This window comes from Mercurialis annua, linkage group LG8, assembly GCF_937616625.2.
Source record: "Mercurialis annua linkage group LG8, ddMerAnnu1.2, whole genome shotgun sequence".
Lineage (NCBI taxonomy): Eukaryota > Viridiplantae > Streptophyta > Magnoliopsida > Malpighiales > Euphorbiaceae > Mercurialis > Mercurialis annua.
In genome coordinates this window covers 18,031,462-18,039,058 of record NC_065577.1, presented here as the reverse complement: position 1 = coordinate 18,039,058, position 7,597 = coordinate 18,031,462, and positions in this window count along the sequence as shown.

The following is a 7,597-nucleotide window of genomic DNA, read 5'->3' as shown; positions in this document are numbered from 1 at the left end:
TACAATATATATTTATATATTAAAATAACATTTTACATAATAAAGCGGTAAATAGTAAGTACAAACTCACTGCTTGCTAATCCACATGATAACCTGGCAAGCAACTAATCCAGATTTGTCTCCGAAGCACGAACAGTCGACGAGTCTAGACAATATAAATCAGAATTAAAATATGTCCTAACTCTAAAGAGTACTAGACAACACATATAACTAGCACAAACATCAACAAGCCAAGACAAAGAAAACACACTTACTTAATCCATAGCCAAAGCATAAACCAAAGTAGAGTAATCATACATACTGAACATAACAGAAGTCATACGATATTTAAGTCAAATTGAGTTCCTACTTTGAAAATATAATCCGGAAATCATTTCAATAACTTAGTTAAAATCATAAAACTAAGTTTAAACCAAAGTGGTGAGCTAGCCGAGTTATCATAACTGCCAAGCCTATACTCATAAATTGGGCGACCCAAGTCTAACCCAAACCAAACATCCAACCAAAGTAAAACAATTCATTTAAAGTCCAGAGTCATTTAAATATACCAAAGACTAAATTTATAAAACAAGGAAACTCAAATCAAACATTAAAATCTAAGTACAGCATCATGATTATAAAGTGTTCGATAAAAGTCCTCAAAGGATAAATACAACCAAATAAGTCAAAAGTCAATATACAACAGCCCTAGCATGCTTAATAATCATATTTGATATAAGACATGTCATATCAAAACATTTTGTATCAATCAAGCAAACCTTTCATAAATTAAGCCAATTAAGCATTCATACCACCTAGTTCAAGACAAGACCAATCGTGAAAGTCAAACCAAAACACCTTAGATCAGATTATGAACTTTCCTTAACATATAATATAAATTCAAATCAGATCCTAAGTCACCACAAATCAAAGATTCTGAAAACATAGCTTTTTAGTGTAAAACTAGCTAGTTTACAAAATACGTGAACACGTACCAAAAAAAATAAGATAATAAATCGAAAATTCATTTAGATCAGTAGTATATCCCATAAGTACATACAAAGCAACTTAAGATCAGTTTTAAAACAAGTCAAAAACACTTAAACAATAATATTGACAATATTGTCAAAAATTGTCTAAACAAGCCAACTGTAGCAAATAAGAATTTTCTGAATCAAATCAGGTTACTACTAATCTAATACCTTTAAAACACCACTTAGAACATATTAGATCAGTAGGTAAAGCATTTCAAACCCGTTTTGTATTCGTAGCGCTCAACTTCCTTAAAATTGTTATTTTCGCAAACTGTGGAGATTTTACAAACCAATTCCATTTTAATTATTATTTTCAATCAAAAATATTTAGATCGGTAGCTATTGATATAAAAACACCCAACAAATCAAATAACTTAGATTCAATATTTGAACAAATCGTTAATCGAATCAAATTTGTACAAGTCTAAATTTCGGCAAATCGTTGATTAATTACACCAAATTGTTCTTAATTCAATTAGGATCAGATTATATTCATGAATAACTTTAAAATACTTAATATACTCAGATTATACAACACCAACCAACAATCAATTGAATCCAATCATTTACAACCCTAAATCACATGTTTCTACGCATCAAACGTAACAAGTCAATCATAAATCAAAAGGAAATGGATAAGAAACCTAAGATTGATGAATAAACTGATGTATGATGAAAATGGATCAAGAATAAAGGTCTGGACCAAAACTAAGTGATGCCACAACACACCAACGATGAACGCGACGAAGAAGGCACTTAAATCTTGCGAGAGGAACGTAAAATCACACACTTAGCGTAATGAAATGAACCCGAATGTCTTGGAATGAATAAATATAGGTCTATAAGTGTAATAGATCGTTTATAGGTTTTAAGGTTCGAAAAGGGACTGATCACATTAGTTAGAGGGTCTATTTATAGACTATTGTGGGCTTTACATGGGCTTCGATTAAAGCCTATGGTTTAATAGGTATATTTAGAGTTAGGGACCTCCAAATACAACTTTACGAAGGAGCCATAGCTTTTATGTGCCTTTGTCAGGTTGGATTTCGGGGATTCGGCGTAGAGGTTAGGAGTGATTCGTTCGCCGTTGATTGGGATGTTAAGCATCAAGGCCAAGTCAAGGAGGGTAATAGTCATCGGCCCGGATTTGAAGCAGAAGCAGTTGATCGCGCTTGACCAGTAAAGCGATGCTCCCATGAGGTAATGTTTGGCGATGGGTCTGCTCGCCTTGCACAATTCGTAAGGTCAAAGATTCCTATGTCCATCCATAACTGGCGATAATGAGGAGAGAGTCTAACCACCCAGTTGGAAAAATCCGCATGTTCAATCGGTCAGTTCCTGAAAGTAGTGCCGACCCATACTGATGATTGGTGTGGTAAGGAGAATCTGGGGAGTGCATTTTCATAGAAAGGAGAAGCTATGTCACATAGGTGGCTGGGGGAGGTTATGACAGGACCGATACAAAGTTGGTTATCGCCGGCATCAGTAATTACCTTGAATTCAGTATTCGGGGCATTGGTTCGGACTTCACCGATCTTGGTCGATACTTGTTCAGCTAGGTTCATGTTTGGGCAGCCATGATGACTGCAAAGAATGAAGATACCTCAGTTAGGCGATTGATTAAAGGGACGATTCAAAATTAAGAAAGGCGAGAACGAACACTTACCAGGAAGAGATGCGGAGAGTACTTGAAATTTGCTTAGAGAGAGAAAGTCTTACAAATGCAGAGAAAGAGTAGGTGAGTGAGTAAATGAGATAGTGTTTTTCTTAAAAGAGAAAATCAGAGAAAGCCGAAAGGTCGTGGGGTTAGGACGTGACATCGTGGAGGACAGCTGGTGATGATGTGGCCTGAAGTGGGTACCAAAAGGTCTATAGATGCGCACCCCTTTAGAATTTCTTTTTTAATAAATTGGGCCTAGCAATGGGCATGGAAGCGCCAAAGGGAGGATTAAGTGAAGAACAAGCCCAAAAATAAATGTTTCAAGCTTGTTGGGGGCATTGTTTACACCGGCCCAAATAATTACTGGGTAAAGAGTTTCATATGGGCTTGCTAGGGATTCAGGCCCAATAAAAAGCTTTTAAGTTATTGCTTTTTATTTTTATTAGGAATTTGTAACTCATTAGGAGTATTTTTCTTTAGAGTATTAGTCCTAGTTGAATTAGGAGTCTTAATTATGAGAAGCTATAAATAGCTCATAACTTTATTTTTTTGTATCAACAAATCAATCAATCAAAAACCAAGCCCAATGCTTTTTATCTCGCAATCTCCGGATTGTTTTAATTTAGGAGTAGTTTTCGGTATTAATCTCGCCCTAGTTCGCAGCATCCAGATTATTACTTTTAAATCACGTGGTTAAGTGTTTTTAACCAAACAAGCCCTGTGAATATCTGCATAGGTTCGTTAAAGTATCAAACTTCAAACCGATCCCGATTATAAATTCAAAGATTCGAGTCCGGAATATTTTCAGGCGAACAAATTCTAATCGACCTCTCTGGAATTTAATTCGTTCCACAGTCGTTGGGAGGTCAAAATCAGTTCCGTTTGTTTTCCGTGAAAGTAGACTCACGCCTCTACATTTCTACACTTTTCATTTGTCAAACCGTACATAAATGAACCCGCATCAATCGCCGCCGTATCACTGTATTGTTTTGCTATCAACTGTGAACTCTCAAAATTTGCTACTGCCGAATTCCTTATGATATTTGGCTGGAATATTTGCTGTTTCAATGATATTAGTCTCTAGGTCATGGTAGCTAATTGTTTAATCTCAGTTCGAGATTTGTATCTCGATGTTGATTCGTTATTGTTTTAGTTTCGGTTTTGGTTATATTTCTCAATACCGTGTTTCTTTTTAACAAAAGGATGAAACTTTGATTACCTTGATGTTGCAATACCTTTGTGATTAATTGTTCTTAATTAGCTGAGTTTATAATTTTTAAGCTTCTTTTCTGATTTGAATTTTTTTTAAGAATAATGGTTGGCGGGTTGTCTCTGTAAACAAAGAATTGGTTTGTTTGATAAAAGGTAGAAGATGACTAGGTGGAAACAAATCATTGGTTTAGTTGATTTAAATTTGGCTAAAGGTTCTTTTAGGCCATTAGTTTATTTGGTGTTAAATTATTTAATCCCTTAAGTTATTTTATTTATTATTCTATATTGTTTTTAAATATTAATTTACGAAATTGGTTTCGACTTATTAATTAGCGATTTAAATAATAATAGTATTTATAAATTGAAATTACTTTGGACATTAATATTTTAAACTTAGATTAATATTAATTTTATTATAGTTTATTTATAATTTTGTAAATTGACTATATTAAATAGGAATTGGGGATTTCATTTAATTTGAAAGTTTATCAAATTAGTTATATTATTTTTAAGACCTAATAAAAATAATAATATTTGAATCCATTTAAAATTTAATTTATCATTATTATTTTAAATGGAATTGGATATTTATTATCAATTTATAAACATACAAATTCTCGGGTGACACTTTTTGGGTTAATGTGCCAATGTGATTAAATTTTAGTTTAACTTTTAAATTATTTATATGATTTATCAAAAAAGGAAAATTTGATATTTTTATTTATTTATTGGTTTCTGATTTTGGCTTAGCGTGCCAATTGACTAAATTTATGATTTAGCCATTTATTGAATTATTGATTTAATTAATTGAGATATTTGCCGGTATTATTTAATTACTTGGGTTTCAAGATATTGAGTTCTATTTTAATATTGATTAATATTTTTATTAAATATTAAATTATAAACTGTGGTTTATAACTCTTGTTTTATGGTTGGGTCGGGTTAGACTTGGGTCGCCCGACATGTGGGACTAGTTTGGTAGTTTTAAAAAAATTCGGCTACACCACTACTTGAGGAAAAGATTTTATATATTAATTAAATATTATTTAATTAATATTTTCGGATAAATTTTAAATATGAACTCAGTAGTTTTAATTTATTTACGGCATTTTAATTTATTTGAGATTGTGTTTCTCTGTGACTTATTTAGCTTATTATTTGTTCTAGTCCTACGTGGTGTCTAGTATTCTTAGAGTTAGGGGTTGGAGTGATTTTAACGTATGATTTATTTTTAGACTCTTCGATTACTCGCGCTCTGGAGTCGAACCAGGGTTAGATGTTTGCCGAAATTTCACGTGGATAAGTAAGCAGTAAGTTTGTAGTGCTATTTACCGCTTTATTAAGTACCTCATCGTATTTTAATGTTATAATTGCTTTTGAACAGTTTTTACGGATTATGGATCTGGATTGAAACGAGCTATTCGATAGGCTTGTATCGAGACTGTGTGCACCGGTAAGTACTTTGGAAAATGCAGACTAAAGTCTTGCTTACGCTGGTATATATATATGACGAGGATTTGTTCCCGTCCACTCTGGTTTTATCAGTATGCCATGTCATACTTACGCTGGGATCATCTAAATACTGTTTTTGATAATCATATTATATTAATATAAAATGTTTTGATTTAAGGGTTTTAAACTTAATAAATGTAAATAGTATTGCGAACTCATCTCAGTATATCTGACCCCGTTGTTTTCCCAAATTTTCCAGGTTTATAATTTGAAAATTGGTCCACTCCGATTCTTTTGTTTCTTCGGAGGTCTTTATGATATTTAAACAAGTTATTGTTTTCGAACTCTTAAACCGCAGTAGAACTAGTTTATATATTACATTTATTATTACACTTTGGGATTGTCGACTTGATCGATTATTTATCATTGCCATGATTACTCTGGATTATTTTATTATTATATTTAATGCATGCCGTTGAATGTTTCAGATATTTATGTTATTTATATTAGGACTGTAATATAAATTGCTAGACTTAGGTTGGAGTCTCGGTTGCCCCCGAGCAGTTTTCTGCAGGTTTAAATGTTTATTTGATTTTCGCGAGGCTTGCTACGGGTTTTGGTACGACCATACCCATACCCTAGAGTCGGTCACGATTCACGAAATTGGGTCGTGACACAAATTCCAACGTTTCACCTTTTTAGAGATTTAAGTCAAATGTTTAAAACAATACATAACCAATTCAAACGTTAAAAAGGTTGCGAAACAAATCCTAAGGATTCATCTTTTTACCGATTTAAGCCAAAAGTCTACAAACGTTATGCAACAAATCCAAACGTTTGACCTTTTTTCCGATGTATGCCAAGCATTTAGAACGTTATGAAATAAATATATCCAAATGTTTAAACCGTTACGAAATAAATTTAAACGTTTCACCTTTTTAGCAATTTAAGCCAAACGTTTATAAATGTTTTGAAGCAAATCCATATGTTTCACCTTTTTAGCGATTTAAGCCAAACGTTTAAAACATTAGCAAACCAATCCAAAAATTTAAAACGTTAGGAAACAAATCCAAACGTTTAACCGTTTTAGCGATTTAAGCTAAACGTTTACAAATGTACGAAATAAATCCTAATATTTCGCCTTTTTCGCAATTGAAGCCAAACGTTTAAAACGTTACAAACAATTACAAACGTTTAATATGTTACGAAACAAATCTTAATGTTTCACCTTTTTAGTGAAATCAGCCAAACGTTTAAAACGTTACGAAACAAATCCTAATGTTTTACCTTTTTAGTTATTTAACCCATACGGTTACAACGTTACAAAATAAATTCTAACGTTTTACCTTTATAGAAATTTAAGCCAAACGTTTAAAACATTTCGAAAAAAATCCAAACGTTTCACCTTTTTAGCGATTTATGTCAAACGTTTAAAACATTACGAAACAAATGCTAACGTTCACCTTTTAGCAATTTATGCCAAATGTTTAAAATGATACGAAATCAATCCAAACATTTGAAATGTTAAAAAACAAATCCATATGTTTCATCTTTTAAGCGAATTAAGGCAAACGTTTAAAAACTCTACACAGCAATTCCAAACGTTTAACATTTTTAGCGATTTAAGTCAAACATTTAAAACGTTACAAAACCAATATATTCAAATGTTTAAACGGTTACGAGAGAAATCCAATCGTTTCCCTTTTTTAGTGATTTAAGCCAAAAGTTTTTAAACGTTATTAAACAAATCCAAACATTTCACCTTTTTAGCGATTTAAGCTAAACGTTTAAACCGTTAGCAACCAATCCAAATTTTTAAATCAGGAAACAAATCCAAACGTTTCACCTTTTTAGCGATTTAAACCAAATGTTTACAAACGTTACTGTCACGACCCATTTTCATGAATCGCGACCGGCGCTAGGGTATGGGTATGGTAGTACCAAAACTCGTAGCTAGCCTTGCACATAAACAACAATTAGATAAACCTACAAGAAAACCAATGCTCAGGGGAAACTGACTTCAACCTAATCTAGCAGTTTATAATATTCAACATTCAGTGAACTCTGAGTCTTAAACATGCCAAAATTACATATTAACCCAAGTAAATTAAAGAATGCCAATACAACGATAATCAATGAATAAGTTTATAAAAAATATTAGACATATAAGACTTCTAACTACTACTGCGGTCTAAGAATAAAATTAATTTAATAAATTTTATTAAATAAAGTAAAACCTCCGAGGAAATAAAGAATCGGA